Here is a 25,777-nt window from a genome sequence, read left to right on the forward strand (position 1 = left end):
ATTCACTGGACGTTTACATAGGACAAACATAACTCTAAGATGTACCCAGGTAAAGTTATGGTGTTACCCCATCATAGAATCAGTTATAATAGTAATATTTGGTATCCCTGAACTCCATATTTTGTGGGGAATGTGAATATGTGCTTGTTACTTGTGTACAGCGGAGACATCCCACAATATGGCACATGCCATATTTCAGAACTGACATTCACCTCAGGAATACAGCCTGCCCAGCAGGCGGACTCTCAATTCCCCGCCTTGATTCTGGGAGCCTTTATAACAAAGGCCTAGAATCTGCTAAAGGAGTTCTCCACTTTTAACAACACCTAAGGCCTCATGCACACGAACGTATTTTTTAACGTCCCGCAAAACATGGTTCCGTTGTACCGTGATCCGTGCCCGTTTTTTCTTCCGTGGGTCTGCCGTGATTTTTGGAGGATCCACGGACATGAAAGATGAAAAAAAAATCTAAGTCAAGTTTGCCATTGAAATGATATGAAAAAACGGACACGGATCACGGACACGGATCACGGACACGGATCACGGACACGGATGACAATCTTGTGTGCATCCGTGATTTTCACGGACCCATTGACTTGAATGGGCCCGTGAACCGTTGGCCGTGAAAAAAATAGGACAGGTTATATTTTTTTCACGGCCTCGAAACACGGGTCACGGGCGCGGTGTAAAAACGGTGCTCAAGCCGAGTTTTCAACGGCCCCATTGAAAGTCAATGGAGCCGCAGAAAAAAACGGAAAACGGCACAACGGCCACGGGTGCACACAACGGTCGTGTGCATGAGGCCTAAAGAGGGCCTCAGCCAGAGAACCCGTGGGCTGTAGGCATATTATACTGGACAAAGGCTTCTTGGACTTTACCCCTGCAACGGACTATTTCACCAACAGACATCTTTTCTGCGGAAACTAAGTATTTTCTTTCTTTTCTCCCTTTTGTTTATTGGACTATACTTTCCTTTATTATTGTGTTAATAATTACTGTGCATCTTGATAATTTGTATTGTATATAGATATATAATAACTCTCATAGAAATAAATGGAGCATGCTGGGAATTGTAGTTTCACAACTGCTGGAGTGCCGCAGATTGCCCACCCCTCGTTTAGGTCATACATGACCATTGTTCCTCTAAGGACTCTATGGGATAGTACTGGCGGGCCCTGTGACATGAGCAGGGGACAGTAGACTGGTCCCTCAAGTTACAAAATTAATTGGTTCTGGAATAACCATTGTATGTTGAAACCATTGTAACTTGAGGAAATTGCAAAGCCCCAAAATATCTAAGATAAGCGAAAATGAAGATTTAAGAAAAATAAGCAGATAACTAAGACAAGCCCTCACATATAATAGTCAGGAATAGCTGCTTACTAGCAACAAATCCAGCTAGTTGACCAGAGAAGTGCCGTTGTTTGTTTGGATCTGAGTCTGAGACATTGTATGTTCAGTCTAGTTTCAACTTACGATGGGTCAGAAAAGACCATTGTAGGTTGAAAATATTGTATCCTGAGGCCATTGTATCTTGAGGGATCACTGTATATAGGGGAGAAGGAACAGAACAGGATGTAAGCTGCATTTGTCACTGGGGTCAGTGGTGTGATTCTGCTTTTTGTACCTCATGCAACAGTAACGAGTGCCCCCTTTACTGCCCCGGTGTTTCTCAATGTGATCCACAAGTAGCCCAATTGGCTGCTCTCAGAACTCTATAGAAATAAATGGAGCATGCTGGGAGTCGTAGTTTCACCATAGCTGGAGTGCCAAGGTTAGCCATCACTGCCCTAGACCCTCCCTGCCACCAGTGAGGATGACCCTACGTTCCTCTTGTCATCCGCATCCTCCTTCATCATTATCATCTGATGACGATGAGCCCCCAAGGCGGCGGAGACATCGCCAGGCGGAGCCAGGGGCCCCACATGCTAGGGACCCTGTGGCCCACCCTGGGGCTCATACTGCTTTCCCGGCCCACCAAATAAGCCCACCGGAGCCCCCTGCCAGTGAACTTAGCTGGTGTCCCCCAGTGGATTTTGAGCTCGAGATTCCGGATTTTGTTGGCAATCCAGGAATCCAGATTCCCACAGTGGGGTTTATTGAAATGGACTTTTTTTTTTTTTTTTCAGTGACCCATTTGTGAATCTGATGGTGGAGCAGACAAACCTGTACGCCCAACAGTTCGTTGCTCAGCACCCGGGCTCCTTTTTGTCTAGACCCGGCGGCTGGACGCCGGTCAGTGCAGCCGAGATGAGGACATTTTGGGGCCTCGTGCTGCACATGGGTCTGCACATGGGTCTAGCCAAAAACCCAGTGTCAGGCAATACTGGAGTGGGGACGTCCTCTACAGTACGGCCATGACACGTTCCCGGTTTGAGGCCATTCGGAAATGTCTGCATTATTCAGATAATGCAGCATGCCCCCCCCACGAGGTGATCCTGCCTTTGACTGTCTGTATAAGATACGGCCGGTCATCGATCACTTCGGGGCCAAATTTGCACAGGCCTTCGTACCTGGAAGGGAGCTCGTGGTTGATGAGTCTCGTTCAAGGGGAGACTCAGTATCCGCCAATACATTCCCACTAAGCGGGCGAGGTATGGCGTGAAGCTGTACAAAATTTGTGAGAGTACCTCAGGGTACACTTACAAATTTCGTGTGTACGAGGGGCGAGATTCCCGTATTCAACCCCCAGAATGTCCCCCCACTCTGGGTGTTAGCGGGAAACTCGTGTGGGACCTTATGGACCCACTGCTAGATAAGGGTTACCACTTGTACGTGGATAACTTTTATACTAGCATTCCCTTGTTCAGGTCCCTTGCCGCCAGATCCATGTTCGCTTGTGGGACAGTGCGGAAAAATCAGCGCGGCCTCCCTGCCTACCCCCTCCAGGTACCTATCCCCAGGGGTGAGACCCGTGCCCTTACCAGTGGAAACCTGTTGCTGGTCAGGTATAAGGACAAGAGGGATGTCTTTGTACTGTCCACAATCCATGGTAACGGCATCACCCCTGTCCCTGTGCGAGTAGTGATCGACCGATTATCGGTTTTACCAATATTATCAGCCGATATTGAGGATTTTGACCGCTATCGGCATCTATTTTGCCAATATTCCGATAGCGTATGGGGAACACAGATCGCGCTGCTGACAGCGCTCTCAGTGTTCCCCTTAGCAGCACAGGGGAGAAGGAAGCAGTGTCTCCTCTCCCCTGTGCTGCTGCTGCTGCCACTGCCGCCAATGAAAGGACAGGGGACAAGAGGAGGGGAGGGGCTGTGGCCACTGCGCCACCAATGAAGATTAATCTCTCATTTATTCATATACAGGAGGCGGGAGCTGGCTGCAGAATCACATAGCCGGCTCCCGACCTCTATGAGCTGTAGCTGCGATCTGCGGTAGTTAACCCTCAGGTGCCGCTGATCGCAGCTACTGCTCATAGAGGTCGGGAGCCGGCTATGTGATTCTGCAGCCAGCTTCCGCCTCCTGTATATGAATAAATGAGAGATTAATCTTCATTGGTGGCACAGTGCGCCCCCCCAAGCCCAGTATTAGACATTGGTGGTGCAGTCCCGTCCCCCCCAACCCCAGTATTAGACCTTGGTGGTGCAGCCCCCCCCCCCCCCAACCCCAGTATTAGACCTTGGTGGCGCAGTGCGCCCCCCACCCCCACCCCAGTATTAAAAAAAAATTGGATCCACAGGATCCCCTCTTCCCTGCTCCTCCAATCGGAGCCCCAACAGTGTAATGCTGGGGCTCCAATCTGTTACCATGGCAGCCAGGATGAATTGAAGCCCTGGCTGCCATGGTAAGCTCCATGCTGCTGTGTGCACAAAGCACAGAGCAGCAGGGACAGTGTGAGCTCCTATTCACCCTGATAGATCTCTATCAGGGTGAATAGGACAAGGTTTCTAGTCCCTAAAAGGGCTAAAAGTTAGTATATATTATAAAAAAAAAAAAAAAAAAAAAAAAGTTGCAAAAATAAAAACACCAAAATATTAAGTATAAATGAAAAAGAAAGATTTACAAAAAATAATAATAATACACATTAACAATAAACATTAATTTTCAGCAGATTTGTGTAGGAATTTTTTTATTTTTTTTTTCAAAAACAAAATTCCCAGAATATTGGTATAAATTATCGGCTATCGGCCTGAAAGTTCACAAATTATCGATATCGGCCCTAAAAAAAATCTATATCGGTCGATCCCTATGTGTGAGGTACCGCGGCAACGGTCCTCAAGCCCGATTGTATCGTTGACTACAATCGGTATATGGGAGGAGTTGATCTCTCTGATCAAGTCCTCAAGCCATATAATGCCATGCGCAAAACCGGGGCATGGTACAAAAAAGTTGCGGTCTACTTGGTACAGGTTGCCTTGTACAACACTTTTGTACTATTCCGAAGCGCTGGCAGCACAGGGACATTTCTCCAATTCTATGAGGCAGTCCTCATGGACTTTAATTTTTTCAGACCGGGAAAGAGCAGGCCGAAGTACCTCGGGAATTGGAGGCCAACATTTTCCAGGTGTGGTCCCCATACTGGAAAGAAGGGACGAACCCAAAAAAGATGCAGAGTATGTCACAAGAGGGGCCATGGAGATACTAAAATATTTTTGGGGGATTCCTAAAATGATATATAGTGTAAAATCTAAAATTTTAAATGTAGACATATTAGGTATTGCCGCGTCCGTAATAATCTGCCCTATAAAAATAACATTTGACCAAACCCCTCGGATGAATAGCGTTAAAAATATAAAAATAAAACGGTGCCAAAATACAAATTTTGTGGCATAATTTCCATTTGAATCCTTTTTTTCCTGGTAATAAAGCAAGGGTTAACAGCCAAACAAAACTAAATATTTATTGTCCTGATTCTGTAGTTTGCAAACACCCCATATGTGGTCGTAAATGGCTATATAGCCACACGGCAGGGCATAGAACGAAGGGAACGCCATATGATTTCTAGAAGGCAGATTTTGATGGACTGGTTTATTTACACCATGTCCCATTAGAAGCCCCCTTATGTATCCTAGACTAGAAACTCCAAAAAAGTGACCCCATCTAAGAAATTACACCCCTCAAGGTATCCAAAAGTTACTTTACAAACTTTGTTAACCCTTTAGGTGTTCCATAAAACTAAATAGCGAATGTAGAAACAATTTTAGAATTTAAATTTTTTGTTTCCTTGCCTCAAAAAAGTGTAATATAGAGCAACCAAAAATCATTTACCCTAAAATAGTTCCAAAACAACAACCACCTTATCCCGTAGTTTCCTAGATGGGGTCACTTTTATGGAGTTTCTACTCTAGGGGTGCATCAGGGGGCTTGAAAGGGTACATGGTGTAAATAAACCAGTCCAGCAAAATCTGCCTTCAAAAAGCCATATGGCGTTCCCCTTCTTCTATGTCCTGCCATTTAGCCAAATAGTAGTTTATGATCACATATGGGGTGTTTCTGCAACCTACAGAATCGGGGCAACCCATATTGAGTTTTGTTTGGCTGTTAACCCATTTTTCCAGTAATAAAGTAAGGGTTAAAATGGAAAATTTTCCCAAAAATAGAAATTCCAAAATAGTTTCTCCATCTGCCATTAACTCTTGTGGAACACCTAAAGGGTTAATAAAGTTTGTAAACCCAGTTTTGAATACCTTGAGGGGTGTACTTTCTTAGATGGAATCACTTTTTTGAAATTTCTATTCTAGGGGTGCAATGGGGGGCTTGAAATGGGACATGGTATAAACAAAACCAGTCCTGCAAAATCTGCCTTGCAAAAAACATATGGCGTTTCCCCTCCTATGTTCTCCCGTTTGGCCAAACAGAAGTTTACAACCACATAAGGGGTGTTTCTGCAGAATTTGGCAGTTAACCCATGCTTTGTTCCTGGAAAAAAAATAAAAATAGAATTCTTAAATTTATGTCCATTTGCCATGAAGTCTTGTGGAAGACCTAAAGGGTTAACAAAGTTAGCAAAATCAGTTTTGAATACCTTGAGGGGTGTAGTTTCTGAAATGGGGTCATTTTTGGATGGATTCTATTACGTAAGCCTCAAAAAGTGACTTCAGACCTGAACTGGTCCATAAAAAGTGTGATTTGGAAAATTTCCGAAAAATTTCAAAATTTGCTTCTAAACTTCTAATGTAACATCCCCAAAAAATAAAATATAATTTCCAAAAATGATACAAACATGAAGCAGACATATGGGGAATGTAAAGTAGTCACAATTGTTGGGGGTATTACTATGCATTACAGAAGTAGAGAAACTGAAACTTTGAAATTTGCAAATTCTTCAAAATTTTTGGTAAATCTGGTCATTTTTAATGCCAAAAAATTAACTTTTTTTTACTCTATTTTAGCAGTGTCATGAAGTACAATATGTGACGAAAAAAATCTCAGAACGGCCTGGGTAAGTAAAAGAGTTTTTAAGTTATCAGCATTTAAAGTGACACTGGTCAGATTTGCAAAAAATGGCCTGGTCCTTAAGGTGAAATAGGGCTGCGTCCTTAAGGGGTTAATGACTAAGACAAATTTTGGAAATCTGGCATGTGTCACTAGCATCGAATAATTATGTAAAAGTTTTGCACATCCAAGTCATTCTGACACTTTTTTTGGTCACATATTGTACATTTAGGAAAAAATTCAAAAATCTATGAAAAAGTTTAAAAATTCTAATTTTTCTCCCAACTTTCAACTTTTTACATATATATAGAAAAATTCTGTTCAATATCTTTATCAGAAATATATTTCCAATTTTTTTTTCCAAGCCCAAGCTAAGGCTACTTTCACACTTCAGGGATCAGCTAAAATGCTTCCGTTACTGATAACACAACCATCTGCATCCATTATGAACGGATCCGGTTGTATTACCTTTAACATAGCAATGATGGCTCTGTCATGAACACCACTGAAAGTCAATGGGGGACGGATCCGTTGATGGAAAGAAAACCGCAGCTTACAATTTGTAGCATTCTGTTAAGTTATGTTTTGTCCTCATTGACAATGAATGGGGACAAAACGGAAGCTTTTTTTCCTCTGGTATCGAAATCCTCTGTCGTATCTCAATTCCGTAAAATGTAAACACAAATGTGAAAGAAGCCCAAGTTTGTAAAGGCTTATAAGTACCAGAATGCTTTTCTTTTTTAAATACTAGACCCTTTAAGGTATTTATCTAGGGTTGTAAAGTAAAATTTTTTACCCCCACATTTTTTCAAAGAAACTGATGAAAAAAATTATAATAAATAAATATATAATATATATATATATATTTTTTTTACACAAGTGTCATTTTAAAGATAGTAGTTTTATTTTTATTTTTTATGTACAGAGCACATGAAGATGAAGGACTAAACCCCAAAATGTATCACCCCATTTCTCCTGGTACTTTCACACTAGTGTTTTTTATTCCGGCAGGCAGTTCCAGTTCCTGCAAGCCGTGTACAAACTGAAATCTTTTTTTTCCCTGGATCCGTTAGATGGATCCGGTGAAATACCGGATCCGTCTCATCCAGAATAACTTATCCGGTATTTACATTTTTTCAAAGATCAAAAATAGCTCCCTCCTATATCCTGGCGCATGTGCAAACTGGAAAACTGAATCCGGCAATTTCTGGAACACTTGGTACCGGATCCGGCATTTATACATCTCTATGGAAATTAATGCCGGATCTGGCAAGTGCTGTATTGCTCTGGAATTTTGGATGGAAAAAATAATCCGGTCAAATACCGTACAAGGGACTGAACGGAAGACATCCTGATGCATACTGATCGGATTGCTTTCCATTCAGAATGCATTGGGACAAAACTGATGAGTTTTTTTCCGGTGTTGAGACCCTTTACCGGATTTCAATACGGGAAAAGAATAACGCTAGTGTGAAAGTACCCTTACAGAATATATAAAAGGACAGTGTCCAGAACTATCTGTAGGAACAGTAATGGATCACAAATACCTAAAATGCTTTGAAATTCCTAGTAAAGCCCTTAGTGTACTGATAAGGAACAACTTAATGATTAGACATCCTAAAAATAAAAAATAAATATCATGCCCATATCACAATACAGTAATGTGAATGGGATTAACAGCTTTATGTGGTAAGATCGTCATAAAAAAATTTAAATGATGAAAATAAGGGAGGGGGGGGGGGAGAGAATCTGAAAAGTAAATTCTTTTTCAGTGTCTAAAAAAAATAAAAAAATATGCTCTACAACTAGAGTTGAGCGGACACCTGGATGTTCGGGTTCGACCGACCTTCAGAAAAAAGTTTGAATTCGGGACCCGAACTTGACCCCGAACATTGAAGTCAATGGGGCCCCAAACTTTTGAGCACTAAAATAAATGGCTGTAAAATTGTCATGGAAAGGGCTAGAGGGGTGCAAATGGGTTAAGAGCATGGCAAGTGCTCTGCAAACAAATGTGGATAGGGAAATGACTTAAAATAACATAAAATATGTAAAAATAAAAAATAATCTTGATCTAGGAGGACCAGGTCCATATGGAGCAGGAGGTTGAGGAGGCGGTGGATGTGGCAGAGTAGGTGGAAGTGGCGGTGGACGTAGCCTACACTGCTTTTTGTTCTAATTTTTTATTTATTTTTTAGATTAGGGTACACCCCAAAACATTGGGAAATATAACCCCTTAGTCGTGCTAAACACACGTTCAGACAATACACTGGCTGCAGACCCAGAAGTTGCAGGGGCTGACCCGTCAGTTTGTGTAGGCGTGTGCATACACCATGTCGCCCCGTGAGGTTCACGATCCAATTTGATATCTGCTCTATCAACTTTCGATGTTCTTTTATGCGCCTACCATGGTGATTATGGGTGTCGGGGAATCAGTGTTCTAGGCCGTAGAGGGAGCGTGAGAAAGAGAGACCAAATTAAAGGGAGATAAATTTATTTTAAAAAATTGGGATTGAGAAGAAATGTGGGAAAAGCTATTGAGGCGCAAATGTGGGACAAATTACAGAAGCCCAAATGTGGGCCAAAAGAGTCAAGCGGAATTGTGGGAAAAGCTATTAAGGCGCAAATGTTGGCCAAAAGAGTATAGCGGAAATGTGGGACAAAGTATTGAAGCTTAAATATGGCACAACTTGTTTAGGTGTAAGCATTGAATCAAAGGAGGTGGCGCGCATCAATTAAAGAAGCATTTCAGAAATTTCATTCCCTGTCACCTATGCAGAGCAGGGGTTTATTCACGTCTAAAATTGTATAATGTCAACCCAAGAATGTAACAGAAAAATTACAGAAATTCATTAACCTGTCTACTTGGTAGAGCAGGGGTCTATGACAGAAAAAAAAAATGTTTGTCACCCGAAAATGTAAAATAAAAATTATTAAAATTTATTAAGCTGTTAACTAGGTAGAGCAGGGGTATATTGCACCCAAAAATTGGTGAATTAGACCCCAAAATGTAACAAATGTTTTTTTTTACACCGGTCTAAAAAGGTATAGCAGTGGTACTTCACACCCAAAAATTGCTGAATTTCACCATAAAATGTAACAGACAATTTTTTTTATTGTTTAACCTGTTTACTAGGTATAGCAGTTGTACTTCAACCACAAAAATTGTTGAATTTCAACTGAAAATGTAACTGACAAATATATTTTTTTTGTTAACTGGCCTACTAGGTATAGCAGTGGTACTATACAATCAAAAATTGTAAATGACAAAAGTAGTGAAATGATATAAAATAGAACACGTACAAGAAAAAAATAAAATAAATTTGATTTATGGAGGTGGAGTTCCATATGGAGTAGGAGTTTGAGGAGGCGGTGGACGTAGCGGAGGAGGTGGAAGCGGCGGTGGAGGAGGAGATAGCCAACACAGGTTTTTGGTTTTAATTTAATTTAGGAAAATTAAGGTACATGCCAAAAGAGTGTGAAATATTCAAAATACAAACATGACCAATTGCGCTGCAGTATAACAATGGCTGGTTAAGGCCGGTATACATGTCTATTCTGCACAAAGTACGGACAAGTCCTGTGGGATCCATGCCTGGTTCATTTTAATGAATGTGAGCTTGTCCACATTGGCTGTGTACAGGCGGCTGCGCTCGTCTGTGATGACGCCCCCTGCCGTGCAAAACACATGTTCAGATAATACTCTGGCTGCAAGGCAGGTAGGTCAGCACCTCCAAGGCGTAAAGGGCAAGATCAGGCCATGTGCCCAATTTGAAGACCCAGAAGTTAAAGGGGGCAGACCAGTCATTCAGTAGGTGTAGGCGTGTGCACACATACTGCTCCACCAGGTTGGTAAAATGCTGCCTCCTGCTAAGACGTTCCATATCAGCTGGTGGTGCTGGTTGTTGTGGCGTGCTGACAAAGCTTTCCACATTTCGGCCATGCTAACCCTGCCTTCTGAGGTGTTGGTGGTGCCCCAGCTGCCATTGGCAACCTCTTCCTCGTCCTCTGCCTTCGCCTTGTGCTTCCACTGTGCCCCTGCTGTCAAGTGGGAATGCCACCAGCAGTGCGTCTACCAGCGTGCGCTTGTACTCGCGCATCTTACGATCACGCTCCAGTGACGGATTTAAGAACGGTACGTTGTCCTTGTAATTGGGATCCAGCAGCGTGGCCACCCAGTAATCAGCACAAGTTAGAATGTGGGCAACTCGGCGGTCGTTGCAGAGGCACTGCAGCATGTAATCGCTCGTGTGTGCCAGGCTGCCCAGAGGCAACGAAAAGCTGTCCTCTGTATCCCCCCCATCCACGCACCAGTGATGGCCATGAGCTGGTCTGGGTGTCACCCTGCTGTGAACAAGGTTCCTCCACCTCCTGAACTGTGCCCTGGCTGGACAATTGTGTACCTTGGGTTTGTGGGTGCAGGAACCCACCCTCGGAGTCACTTGGGAATGACTGGCCGGAAATCCTATGAAATGATCCCTCTTCCTCCTCCTCCTGTGCCACATCCTCTTCCATCATCGCCAGGAGCGTTTTTTACGCTGAAAACGGCGGAGTACTCGAAACAGCGCAACAAGAAACACAGGTCTCGCATGGAGGCCCAGTCATTGGTGGTGAAGTGGTGCTGTTCCACCGAGCGACTCACCCGTGCGTGCTGCAGCTGAAACTCCACTATCGCCTGCTGCTGCTCGCACAGTCTGGCCAGCATGTGCAACGTGGAGTTCCACCTTGTGGGCACATCGCATATGAGACGGTGAGTGGCAAGGCCGAAGTTACGCTGCGGTGCTGACAGGCGAGCAGCAGCAGGGTGAGAACGCCGAAAGCGCGCACAGACAGCCCGTACTTTATGCGGCAGCTCTGACATATCGGAGTAATTTTTAAGGAATCTCTGCACCACCAAATTCAGCACATGTGCCAGGCAAGGGATGTGCGTCAAACCGGCTAGTCCCAAAGCTGCTACGAGATTTTGCCCATTATCGCACACCACCAGGCTGGGCTTGAGGCTGACTCGCACAAACCACTCATCAGTCTGTTGTTCAAGGCCCGTCCACAGCTCCTGCACGGTGTGGGGTTTGTCCCCCAAACAGATAAGTTTTAAAACTGCCTGTTGTCGTTTACCCCTGGCTGCGCTGAAGTTGGCGGTGAAGGTGTTACGCTGACCGGATGAGGAGCTATTAGGAGGATGAGGAAACAGAGTAGGAGGAGGAAGCAACAGGAGACAAATTGATGCGCTCTACCATCCTCGGTGGTGGAAGGACATGCGCCAAACTGCTATCCGCCTCAGGCCCAGCCGCCACTGCATTTACCCAGTGTGCTGTTATGGAGATATAAACGGCCCTGACCGTGCTTACTAGTCCACGTATCCATAGTCAGGTGCACCTTGCCACAAATGGCGTTGTGCAGTGCACACCTGATTTTGTCCCCTACTTGGTTGTGAAGGGAAGGGATGGCTTGCCTTGAAAAGTAGTGGCGGCTGGGCATGACATACTGTGGGACAGCCACCGCTATAAGGCCTTTAAAACTATCCCTCTCTACCAGACGGAATGACAGCATTTCAAAGGCCAGTAATTTAGAAATGCTGGCATTCAGGGCTAGGGATCGCGGGTGGGTAGGGGGAGTACTTCCTCTTCCTCTCCAGTGTTTGGGATATGGAGAGCTGAACACTTCCATGGGACATTGTGGAGATGCTTGGTGACCCAGGTGTTGCTGGCAGATCCTCTGCTTGCGTGGTGGCAGGTGGCACTGTTACTCCAGAGGTGGATGAAGAGGCCGCGACTGCAGCAGAAGAGGAAGCAGGAGGAGCCAGAGACCTTTCTTGGTTTTTGAGGTGTCTACTCCACTGCTATATATTATATATAATAGGACCTCCCAGCACATGTCAACGTTTACTATTTTAGCAAGCTAACAGATGGTCCAATTGGACCTAAATACGTCTTTGGATCATGTGCTGTTAAACATATCTAAAACTTTAGTTTTATTTAATTTCTTTTAAAATGCTACTTTATTTAACATAGACCACACATAGATAGGTTAAAACTACCAGTGGTGCGGGTAGCTCCGTCTTGCAGGACAGTGTTATTGTTGTTGATTCACAGCTCGTATTTCTACACTATTAGTTGCAGCTTGTATGTTGCTTGCAACTGTTTCCTCTTATCAACTGTACTATTAGTTGCAGCTTGTGTGTTGCTTGCAACCATTTCCTCTTGTCAACTGTACTAGCTGAAAATTACTCCTTTTGCGAAGCACCCTTGCTACCACTAAATTAAGAATATAAAACACTCAAATGCCCTGCATCCCGACATGTTTCGCTGGACACCCAGCGTCTTCGTGTTTATGTTCTTAATTTAGTGGTAGCAAGGGAGCTCCGCAAAAGGAGTAATTTTCAGCTAGTACAGTTGACAAGAGGAAATGATTGCAAGCAACACACAAGCTGTAACTAATAGTGTAGAAATACTAGATGTGAATCAACAGCAATAACACTGTCCTGCAAGACGGAGCTACCCGTACCACTGGGAGAAGTAGTTTGGAATGCAAATGCCTAAAAATGCCCTCCTAAAAGGTACTCATTGGAATTTGGGCCCCTTTGCGCACCTAGGCTGCAAAAAAGTGTGGGGTGTATTTTTACATATACCCATGCTGGGTGAGATAAATATCTCTGTAAAAGACAACTTTTCCAATTTTTTTATACAAAGTTGTCATTTTACAGAGATATTTCTCTCACCCAGCATGGGTATATGTAAAAATACACCCCAAACCACATTGCCCTACTTCTCCTGAGTACGGCGATACCACATGTGACACTATTTTGCAGCCTAGGTGCCAGGGCAGTATAAATACCCCACAAGTACCCTATTTTGGAAAGAAGACACCCCAAGGTATTCTGTGAGGGGCATGGCGAGTTCATAGAATTTTTATTAATTTTTTTGACACAAGTTAGCGGAAAATGATTTATTTATTTTTTCTTACAAAGTCTCATATTCCACTAACTTGTAACAAAAATAAAATTTTACATGAACTCGCCATGCCCCTCACGGAATCCAAATGTGTAAAAATGCCCTGTGAAATCCTAAAGCTACTCATTGGAATTTGGGCCCCTTTGCGCATCTTGGCTGCAAAAAAGTGTCATACATGTGGTATCGCCGTACTCAGGAGAAGTAGGGCAATGTGGTTTGGGGTGTATTTTTACATATACCTATGAGACTTTGTTAGAAGAAAAAAAAAAAAATCTACTATTAACGCGCCATGCCCCTCAAAAGTGATCTTTATAGCACCGCAGCGATTTTACGTCGTTTTTGCAGTGATCAGAAAAAAATAATAATAATAATCTGTCACTGCGGTGTGGCGGACTGAACGCAAAACAAGATCAGGCCTGATCGGGCAAACACTGCATTTTTTGTAGAGCCTACAGAACATGTCCTATACTTGTCCGCAATTGCGTGCTACTTACAGAGCTGCCTGTGTCCTCTGGTGGTCGATCCAAGCAAAAAGGGACCACCAGAGAACCAGGTAGGAGGTATATTAGACGCGGTTAACAAAACAGCATCTAATATACCTTTTTGGGCTTTTAAAAAATAAATCACATCTACAGCCTGCCAGCAAATGATCACTGCTGGCAGGCTGTAGATCAACTTCTCAGCTTAGCGTTGCTGTGAACACGCGCGCATGTTCAAGCAAAATCTCTCCTCTCACGAGATGACGCGCTGATGCGTCAAGGAGGAATAACCCGGCCGCCCGCAGGACGCATGCCTGCGTTAGGCGGTCGGGAGATGGTTAAAAGAAATTAAATAAAACTTAAGTTTTAGATATAAATTCACAGTAGAAAATATAAATACAATGTAGGAATATAAACTGCGTGTCACTGAATAATTATCCTACTTAAAACATAACTTTTAGTAATTATTATTTAAAAATAAGTCCCACAAGAAACAATGTGTATGTTTTGATACCTGCACAAGTGAAATAATATGGACTTAAGTACAGTAGGACACAAGGGCAAATACATAAATAATCTCATATGCTCAGATTTGGACCAACATAGTCCCACTCACGGTTTGATGGTATTTTCTTATATGGAAATAAACCACGACAGAACAGGTGTAGTGGGAAGGTCCACAGGCATCTTGGTTGAGAGAATTTGAAAATAGAGCGATATTTTCTATTTGCGGGATGGAAAAGGCAGAAGGTGGGGAGAGAAATATCCCTATCAAACTATATAATTCTGCCCAAAAGCGGAGAAATCTCCCGCCTAAATGCGGGAGAATCACCTCCAGAGGAGGCGACCCCACTTATCGGTGGCTTTCCCTATTATCCTGTCCCTGTAAAAGTAGCTCCCAGTGTCTGTACAGCCAAAAATTGAAGTAATTTAAAATTCCCAACGCGTTTCCTCCAATACAGTTGTGACCGGATTCATCAGGGGAAAAAAGAAGATGTAAATATATTGTATAGATGTGGCATAATAGCCCTCAGCAACAATGGCTCTTCTGTTGATAAATCCAACTGGGTAATGCAGTCCAGGGATCTCTCTGTGACTGCACCTCTATACAGACGTGGACAAAATTGTTGGTACCCTTTGGTCAATGAAAGAAAAAGTCACAATGGTCACAGAAATAACTTTAATCTGACAAAAGTAATAATAAATTAAAATTCTATAAATGTTAACCAATGAAAGTCAGACATTGTTTTTCAACCATGCTTCAACAGAATTATGTAAAAAAATAAACTCATGAAACAGGCATGGACAAAAATGATGGTACCCCTAACTTAATATTTTGTTGCGCAACCTTTTGAGGCAATCACTGCAATCAAACGCTTCCTGTAACTGTCAATGAGACATCTGCACCTCTCAGCAGGTATTTTGGCCCACTCCTCATGAGCAAACTGCTCCAGTTGTGTCCGGTTTGAAGGGTGCCTTTTCCAGACTGCATGTTTCAGCTCCTTCCAAAGATGCTCAATAGGATTGAGGTCAGGGCTCATAGAAGGCCACTTTAGAATAGTCCAATTTTTTCCTCTTAGCCATTCTTGGGTGTTTTTAGCGGTGTGTTTTGGGTCATTGTCCTGTTGCAAGACCCATGACCTGCGACTGAGACCAAGCTTTCTGACACTGGCTAGTACATTTCTCTCTAGAATTCCTTGATAGTCTTGAGATTTCATTGTACCCTGCACAGATTCAAGACACCCTGTGCCAGACGCAGCAAAGCAGCCCCAGAACATAACAGAGCCTCCTCCATGTTTCACAGTAGGGACAGTGTTCTTTTCTTGATATGCTTCATTTTTTCGTCTGTGAACATACAGCTGATGTGCCTTGGCAAAAACTTCGATTTTTGTCTCATCTGTCCACAGGACATTCTCCCAGAAGCTTTGTGGCTTGTCAACATGTAGTTTGGCATATTCCAGTCTTGCTTTTTTATGATTCGTTTTCAACAATGGTGTCCTCCTTGGTCGTCTCCCATGTAGTCCACTTTGGCTCAAACAACGACGGATGGTGCGATCTGACACTGATGTTCCTTGAGCATGAAGTTCACCTTGAATCTCTTTAGAAGTCTTTCTAGGCTCTTTTGTTACCATTCGGATTATCCGTCTCTTAGATTTGTCATCAATTTTCCTCCTGCGGCCACGTCCAGGGAGGTTGGCTACAGTCCCATGGATCTTAAACTTATGAATAATATGTGCAACTGTACTCACAGGAACATCTAGTTGCTTGGAGATGGTCTTATAGCCTTTACCTTTAACATGCTTGTCTATAATTTTCTTTCTGATCTCTTGAGACAGCTCTTTCCTTTGCTTCCTCTGGTCCATGTCGAGTGTGGTACACACCATATCACCAAACAACACAGTGATTACCTGGAGCCATATATATAGGCCCAATGGCTGATTACAAGGTTGTAGACACCTGTGATGCTAATTAGTGGACACACCTTGAATTAACATGTCCCTTTGGTCACATTATGTTCTGTGTTTTCTAGGGGTACCATCATTTTTGTCCATGCCTGTTTCATGAGTTTATTTTTTTACATAATTCTGTTGAAGCATGGTTGAAAAACAATGTCTGACTTTCATTGGTTAACATTTATAGAATTTTAATTTATTATTACTTTTGTCAGATTAAAGTTATTTCTGTGACCATTGTGACTTTTTCTTTCATTGACCAAAGGGTACCAACAATTTTGTCCACGTCTGTATATACGCTAAAGTAAACTGGACAAACTTTAGATGAATTAATTACCTCATGGTGTGTATGATAGTCGGCGTGCGTTCCACCGCCAGCCAGGCAAAACCGGAAGTGCGTCAGGTCACGTGCGCCAACCGCTGCTATTGGCCGGCGGTGGAACGCAGGCCGTGGGTGAACCGCATGAAAACCGGAAGTATGTCACATACACCGGAAGTGACACATGCGGAACGCTGAGGCGCATGGTATATGCGTTCCGCATGTGTCACTTCCGGTGTATGTGACATACTTCCGGTTTTCATGCGGTTCACCCACGGCCTGCGTTCCACCGCCGGCCAATAGCAGCGGTTGGCGCACGTGACCTGACGCACTTCCGGTTTTGCCTGGCTGGCGGTGGAACGCACGCCGACTATCATACACACCATGAGGTAATTAATTCATCTAAAGTTTGTCCAGTTTACTTTAGCGTATATATAGAGGTGCAGTCACAGAGAGATCCCTGGACTGCATTACCCAGTTGGATTTATCAACAGAAGAGCCATTGTTGCTGAGGGCTATTATGCCACATCTATACAATATATTTACATCTTCTTTTTTCCCCTGATGAATCCGGTCACAACTGTATTGGAGGAAACGCGTTGGGAATTTTAAATTACTTCAATTTTTGGCTGTACAGACACTGGGAGCTACTTTTACAGGGACAGGATAATAGGGAAAGCCACCGATAAGTGGGGTCGCCTCCTCTGGAGGTGATTCTCCCGCATTTAGGCGGGAGATTTCTCCGCTTTTAGGCAGAATTATATAGTTTGATAGGGATATTTCTCTCCCCACCTTCTGCCTTTTCCATCCCGCAAATAGAAAATATCGCTCTATTTTCAAATTCTCTCAACCAAGATGCCTGTGGACCTTCCCACTACACCTGTTCTGTCGTGGTTTAAGTTTTAGATATGTTTCAACAGCACATGATCCAAAGACGTATTTAGACGACCATCTACTCCACTGCAGCTTGTGCTTTGCACTTAATTGCCTGGTCATGCAGGTTCTGCTCAGGTTGAGAACGTTTATGCCTCGCTTCAGGCTCCGATTGCACAGCATGCAAACCACTCGTGTCTTGTCGTCAGCACATTGTCTAAAGAACTGCCACGCCAGGGAACTCCTTATAGCTGGCTTTGGTGTGCTCTGTCCCTTGCTGTGGTGGGCAGTAGGAGGCATACTGTCGCACCGCTTTTGCACTCTGCTCCCTCTTCTGCTGTGCTGGTGGCTCTGTGTGACCACCGCCTCTTCCTCCGAACTACATAGGTCACTCGCATGACCTTGATTCCATGTGGGGTCGAGGACCTCATAGTCCTCCACATCATCTTCTTCTCTGTGTTTCATCATCATCCGAGATGTGCTGCAATGGTCCTCCCATGTACTCATCTTGAAAGATAAGTGGTTGGACATCGGTGCACTCAATGTCTTCCACTTCTGGGGCAGGGATAGGTGATTGGCCCTGGGAAACCCTGCTGAGTCATCAAAAAACAGAAGAGACTGCTGCATGACTTGGGGCTCAGACTGCTTTGCTGATTTGCAAGGGGGTGAGGTGAAAGACTGATGGACATCGGCTGCAGGTGCCAACTGTGGTCTTTCAGCAGGAGACTGGGTGGGAGACAATGTGAAGGAACTGGATCCACTGTCAGCAACCCAATCTACTATCTCCTGTACTTGTTCAGGCCTCACCATTCATAGAGCAGCATTAAGTCCGACCAAATACCGCTGCAGGTTTTGTCGCCTACTCGCAACTGAGGAAGGGGTTTCACTTGTGCGTGTAGCTGGCACAGATGGACCACGTCCTCTCCCCGCAACAGGAGCTCCACCAGCAGCACCACGACCTGGGCCACGTCCCTTATTTGACGCTCTCCTCATATTTCTAGAATTTAGGATCTTGCTCTAAATGGGTGTTTAATTAATAGTAGAATAGAACGACAGTATGTAAAGGGTGTATCTCACACGGTCTGAATTAAATATTTCTTTGCCCAAAATGGCTGTATTTGAAATGGCTGTATTTGAAATCCCTGAATCAAACCCCTGTATGTAGAAGGAGTATCTCACAGGGTCTGAACCAGTGTAGGCCTGAAGTAAATATGTATTTGCCCAAAATGGCTGTATTTCAAATGCCTGAATCAAACCCCTGTATGTAGAGGGGGTATCTCACACTGCCTGAACCAGTGTAGGCCTGAATTCAATATTGGTGTACCAAATGGCGGTATTTAAAATCTCTGAATGTAACCCAAATGTATTAAGGGTGTATCTCACAATGACATCTGCATCAAAGGCTGCCAACTAAATTTTTTGTGCCCAAACAAGTGTTTATTTACCAACTGGATTTGACAGCAGTATATAAGCCTGCAATTTCACACGTGCTGATGCTGCAAGGCCTGAAAATAGTGTTTTTGTCAAAAAAGTGTGTTTTTCAAACCCCAGAAAATGATGGGTGTATTTCTAGCTTAAATTGCACACTGACTGTGAAGTTGTTGTAGATTGCCCAAAAAGTGTTTTTGGTAACAGAATATGAAAGTTGTATAGATTAAACTTGAATTTAACACTTGCAGATCTGGAAAAAATTTTATTTATTTTTTTCAAAAAACTGTAGTGTTTTTCAAACCCCCAGAAAATGATGGGTGTATTTCTAGCTTAAATTGCACACTAAGGGCTCTTTCACACTTGCGTTCTTTTCTTCCGGCATAGAGTTCCGTCGTCGGGGCTCTATGCCGGAAGAATCCTGATCAGTTTTATCCTAATGCATTCTAAATGGAGAGAAATCCGTTCAGGATGCATCAGGATGTCTTCAGTTCCGGACCAGAACGTTTTTTTGCTCCAGCCAAAAATCTGGAACACTTGCCGCATCGACGGATCCGGAATAATAGCCCATTGAAATGTATTATTCCGGATCCGTCCTAACATCTTCAGTTGTTACGACGCAACGACGGATCCGGAAGTTGCGTCTGCGCCTGGAAGTAGGAAGGTCTTGGCTGGCGCAAACTTCCACAGACAACCCGTGCGGGAGAGGAAAGGTCGTGACTTCAGCTCCTGGAGGTGAGTATTTAGTGTGTGTTTTGTCTGGGAATATACATTAACTTCATGCATCTACTATGTCCTAGACATAGTAGATGCATGTAGGAGGCAGCAAATGAATGTTGGGGGTAGTAGTCCCCTGGGGAATGCTGCCCCCAGCACCCACCGTACAGTCACCCCAGCTTCAGTCCCAAGTGCTTTTGCTTTGGGACTGCAGCTGGGCTGACTGCATGGGGATGTTGGGGGTAGTAGTCCCCTGGGGAATGCTGCCCCCAGCACCCACCGTGCAGTCAGCCCAGCTTCAGTCCCAAGTGCTTTTGCTTTGGGACTGCAGCTGGGCTGACTTCATGGGGGTGTTGGGGGTAGTAGTCCCCTGGGTAAGGTGGTACTGTTGTTTAATATTAATGTGTTAATTTTCATCTTTTTTAGGTTATATTTTTGGGGAGAAAGACCAGATAGCGTAAAAAATGTCCAGTAAGTATTATTTGCGAGGGATTTTTTTCAATGATTCAAAATCAATTGTTTAATTATTTTTAATTGTTTCAATAGGCTATTCAAGTGAGTCCGGGAACTCTCCTCCAAGGCAACGAGTTCGCTTGGATACGGTATGTCATGTTTTAAAGTTTTATTTAATTATCCCATGTCCAAAATTTTTTTTTTTTTTCTTTTACAGCAATCGTTGCAAAACTACAACTCCCAGCATGCCCTATCCAGGCATGTCAGGAGTAGTAGTTTTGCAACAGCTGTAGGGCGGCAGTTTGGTAATGCCAGTAATTTGAGAGTAATGTTTATGTTTCTATTTTTCAGAGATGGCAGTCATGGTGCGATGGCGCTCAATAAGGGACCGCTATAAAAAAAGATTATAACGAGGAGGTCAATCGCCCGAGTGGGTCTGGCGGAACCCGCCGGCAGCCGTACCGCTATGCGGCTGCCCTAGGGTTCCTACGTAGAACCCTAGAGCTGCGAAGGTAAGTAAAAAATCCATTAAAAAAAATGGTAAAATGTTGAAATAGATTTTAAAAACATGCTAATTTTTTTTTTTTTTACAGAACAACTAGCAGTACTCGGGCGCCAGAACCTCCTTGTGAAAGTCATCAAGAGGCGGTCCCTGCTGAGCTGCCACCCGCAGATCCCTCTCCACCTCGTCCAGCACCTGGTCAGGACCCAAATCGTCCTCTACTGGTGACGCAACAATGGCCGTTATGGCGCCACTTTTTGAGGCGTCGCCAGAGGGCCGGTAGGGCTTCCAACCTCCTCACCCCTTCTAACCTCCTCACCCCTTCCAACCCGTCCACCTCAACCACCTCCCAATTCTACAACCCCCGAGCCTTTTCACCACTGTTCTCTCTCTGCTCCTAACTATTTTCAACAATCAACTTTCACCACTCCTTCACTGGCTCGGGCAACTCCTTCACCCAATCCCCCATCCCGTTTGCATACTCCCGCTGTCTCACCTCCAACATCACACATTTCAGTGTCCACCAGAACATACGAAGGTGGAGAGGGATCAAGCCGTGCACTGCCTTCCACCCCCCAACCTCCTCATCCAAATCCTCAATACCAATTTGTGATTTTTGTTGTTTTAAATTTTATATTAATATTGTTTTATTTATATATATTTTTATTTTATAAAATTCAGTAAAATGCTGTTAAAAGTTTTTGTGTGTCCTTGTGTTTTTTTACTTAAATAAAAATATACCTGACATTCTCTCCCACGGCTTGTGGAGCGACACTGGAACTGTCGCTCTACAGGTGGTGGGAGAGGGTGTGGTGGATAAAGGCCTGACATGTTCTCCCACCGCTTGGGGAGCCAGCCAATGATAGTGGCTACACATGCGGTGATAAGAGTTTTTGTAAAAATAATATAAATGATTTAAAAAGAAACACCATACTACTATATTTGAAAAAGTTATTAAACTTTATTAATGAACAATGTTTTTGAAAAAAAAAACTGCAACAGTAAAAAATTTAAATTTTATACATTCTGGTCCTGCCACTGTAAACGTCCAGCATCTGAGCTAAAGTAGGCAGCAAATGAATCGCGCATGGCGGACACCGCCACAGTACCACGTGGTCCAAAAGTTGCAATACTTGTCATTTCGCTGTCCTCGATTATTCGCTCAATGGTGGGTTCTTTAGTCCGTATGAAATTGTGAAGAACTAGCCTACACTTTACCACTTCGTCTACAGTTTCAATCTTCAACTGAATCGGTTTTGCAAAAACTCTCCATTTAGATACAAGGATCCCAAAGGTGCACTCGACCATTCTTCGTGCCCTTGTTAACCGATAATTGAAATTGCGTTTGGTGGCATCCAATCCACGGCTGGAGTAGGGTTTAATGAGGTTTCCAGACATTTGGAAAGCTTCATCACCCACCAATACGTATGGCAGTGGTGGACTGTCGGTTCAGGCATAGGTTCAGGAGGTGGAAAGTCAAATTGCCGATTGTACACGCTCCGTCCCATGAAAGAGTTTTTAAAAATCATTGAATCATTGGTGCGGCCATATGCACCAATATCAACTGCCACAAACCAGTACTCAGCATCAGCGATGGCCATTAAAACAATTGAAAAATATTTTTTATAATTAAAAAGTTCAGATCCGGTACCTGGCGGCTTTATTATACGGATATGTTTTCCGTCCACTGCGCCGACACAATGCGGAAATTGACACACCTCATACATTTTTTTTTTCAATTTGTAGCCATCTCTGCTGATTGGGAGTAGGTATAAACTCCTCATGCAGTTCCTCCCATAAAACTTGACACGTTTCTTTTACAATTGTTGAAATCGTTGAAATTCCAAGTCGGAAATGGTAGTGTAGCGAGGTGAAACTGTCACCTGTAGCCAGAAAGCTGAAGAAAAAAATAAATAAAAATTAGATTAGTAATTTGAAATACATTAAAATTATATATTATGGATTTGTCAAATTTGATATGGCCTGAATCACTAGAATTATCATAAATATCGTTATGAGTAAAAATTTTCTATACTTGAAAGCATCAATAAATATTTACCGCCTGTAATATTTATATTAAATACGGACAGATTAGTATAGCTGCTATAAAAATCTGCTAAAAAAATTGTAAATTAAATATAAAATACTAAACAACACATATAAATAATTAAAATTAATATCTACTGGATGTCATTATCTTACCGGATGGTCAACATGAGTCGTTCTGTAGGTGACACACTCCTGCGGAAATACGTATCCATTCTTGCCAGTCTCGGTGATACTCGGTCTAGGAGCTCATCAAAGGTAGCCATATTCATGCGAAAAAAGTTATTACATTTTTCTGGATAATGACGTAATTCCGGGTACAGGACTTCAAATGCTCCTTCGGTAATCCGTGCTGATGATATTGGATGAACCCAATACCGACGAAGACGACGCCTATCTCGCTCTTGTTTCCTCCATCTTGAAACCAAGATCAGGGCTTTGAAAGCAAACTCTTGTTCAGGCATCATCCTGGCGACAATCCTAAGCAGAATCTGAGCTAGTCACCTAGGTTTACTTTTTATAGACCAAAATATTAGCATATTTTATTAGTTGTACAACTATAAATTTAGTGATAAGATTAGTTTCTGATTTAATTTTAGTGATAAGATTAGTTTCTGATAAGAAATTATTTTACATACCGGATCCGCTCAAAAGTATGCGACGGATCCGCTGTTTCGACGGATCCGGACGACGGATCCGGCCCCATACCGGATCCAGAAAAAAAGCAAACGTTGCATTCAGGATTTCCGGATCCGTATCTCCGGAAAAAAGGCGGAAAGACGCATCCGGAATGAAAAAATGATGCGTTTTTCCGGATCCGGCGTGTAATTGCGGCAAATGGACTACACGACGGATCCGGCCAACACAAGTGTGAAAGAGCCCTAATCCAGATGTTGTAGATTGCCAAAAAAAGTCATTTATATGAAAGCTGTATATATTTTAAAGGGAATCTGTCACCTAGTTTGAGCATATAAAACCGTTAACATAGCAATGTGCACTAAAGTACCTTCATTCCAGCATGAATGAAAAAGATGAAAAAGCAATTTTTCGGATATGCTAAGCCTCAAGGTGCCCAGAGGGGCGTTATTACTCTCCTCTAGTGCCCAGTAACGCCCCCCTGCAGCGCCCAGCCCGCCTTTCTTCCAAGCCCAGCACGCCTCCTAAGAAATACATTTACTCCCACATCCTTGCCGAATGGCGCCGCCCCCTCCACTACGTCATGTTATTTATTCACCCCACTATCCTTGCATCCTCCTTTCTTGGCCTCTGAAATCCCATGCAGCCGCAGTATCGCTGACTGCCTGTACGATACTGCGGCTCCTGCGGCAACAGCGCTCCGATTACGTCACTGGGCTCGGCGCATACCCAGTCACACTATTGAGGCTGTTGCCCTCAGGAGTCGGAGTATCGTACAGGCGCAGGCAGTCAGCGATACTGCGGCTGCGCAGGATTTCGGAGGCCAAGAAAGGAGGACGCAAGGATGGTGGGGTGAATAAATTACATGACGTAGTGGAGGGGGCGGCGCCGTTCGGCAAGGATGTGGGAGTAAATGTATTTCTTAGGAGGCGTGCTGGGCTTGGAAGGGAGGCGTGCTGGGCGTGGAAGAAAGGCGGGCTGGGCACTGCAGGGGGCGTTACTGGGCACTAGAGGAGAGTAATAACGCCCCTATGTGCACCTTGAGGCTTAGCATATCAGAAAAATTGCTTTTTCATCTGAATGAAAAGTTGAATAAAAGCAAGAAGACACATGCTGTAATGAAGGTACTTTAGTGCACATTGCTATGTTAATGGTTTTATATGCTCAAACTACGGTAGGGGACAGATTCCCTTTAAACTTGAATTTAACACTTGCAGATCAGGAAAATACTGATTTTTGGCATAAAAGTGTGTTTTTAAAACCCCAGAAAATTATGGGTGTATTTCTACCTTAAATTGCAATCCAGATGTTGTAGTTTGCCCAAAAAAATGGTGATTTGCAATGTACCAAAAGCTCAGATGCAGTGCTGGTGCACTGAGCTTACATAAAATGGCCGCCGCCGCCCGCCTAACTAACAGAATTATAAAAGTTATATTTTTTTTTGGTCAAAGGCCTAAAACGATTGTGCCCTGCACCCACACAACTGTTTCTCTGTAGATCGCAGAGTTAGATTCTCTCCTATTCTCTCCCTGAAATCACCAGTCCAGCAGCATCCTCTCCCTACACTTGTAACAGCACAGTGACGTGCAGCGCTACGTGACTCAAGCTTATATAGGGTGTGGGTCACATGCTGCTCTGGCCAATCACAGCCGTGCCATTAGTAGGCATGGCTGTGATGGCTTCTCTTTTTTAAATCAGATCATTTTTATTGCAATAAAATACAACAATGTAACATTGTAATAAATATAAGCGTATCATGTCACATATTTTGACATACAAAATCAATACCACTGATGATTATGATACAGCAGGCAACCATACAATGACAGTGTAACCGCAACATACCCTTCCCATCCCCCCAAACTCCCACTTCAGCACTCAATTGACTTCACCTATTTTTATTTAGTTCTAGACCTCCAACGACCCCACAATTTTTCAAATTTTGCGGACATCCTCTCTTCTTAAACACCATTTTCTCATTTCCTTCTAAATTCCTCAATAACTGGAGGGCAGGACTGAATCCAATATAAGGCAATCAACTTTCTTGCCACATACAATAGTCTACTCGCTACAATTCTGTCTGTTCCCTCTTTCCCAATATCTGCCACATATCCCAAGACACACACTTTTGGTTCCCTAGGTATCCGCAGTAAGAAGATATCCTGAATCATTGCCAACACGTTTGACCAGAAGCCATCTAGTCGTAAACATTGCCACAGCATATGCAGTAGATCCGCTGATTCTGATGTGATGGCTTCTAAGGTCAGACAGTTAACCGCTTGTTGATTGGCTGCTGTGTAGCCTTTCAAAAAGCGCCAAGAAAAGGCCGAACACCGAACCTGAACTTTTACGGAAATGTTTGGGTTCGGGTCCAAATCCTAAAGTTCGGTACGAACCTGAACTTTACAGTTTGGGTTCGCTCAACCCTATCTACAACCCATCCCAAAAGGATCCCTCCCTCTCTGGAAAGCCCACAAATGAAACAGCTTGATGCTAAAGGTCTGTAAAGCGCTGCAGAATATTAACCTCTGCAA

At 43.5% G+C, this 25,777-nt stretch overlaps 1 protein-coding gene across 4 annotated transcripts in view; it reads right to left on the reverse strand.

Annotated features, from left to right (window-relative positions):
- The window catches only part of VCL (vinculin), a 207,452-nt gene that overhangs the window by 36,980 nt on the left and 144,695 nt on the right, over nucleotides 1–25,777 (reverse strand). The gene's annotated exons all lie outside the window — the stretch shown is intronic.

This window comes from Bufo gargarizans, chromosome 6 (genome assembly GCF_014858855.1).
Source record: "Bufo gargarizans isolate SCDJY-AF-19 chromosome 6, ASM1485885v1, whole genome shotgun sequence".
NCBI lineage: Eukaryota > Metazoa > Chordata > Amphibia > Anura > Bufonidae > Bufo > Bufo gargarizans.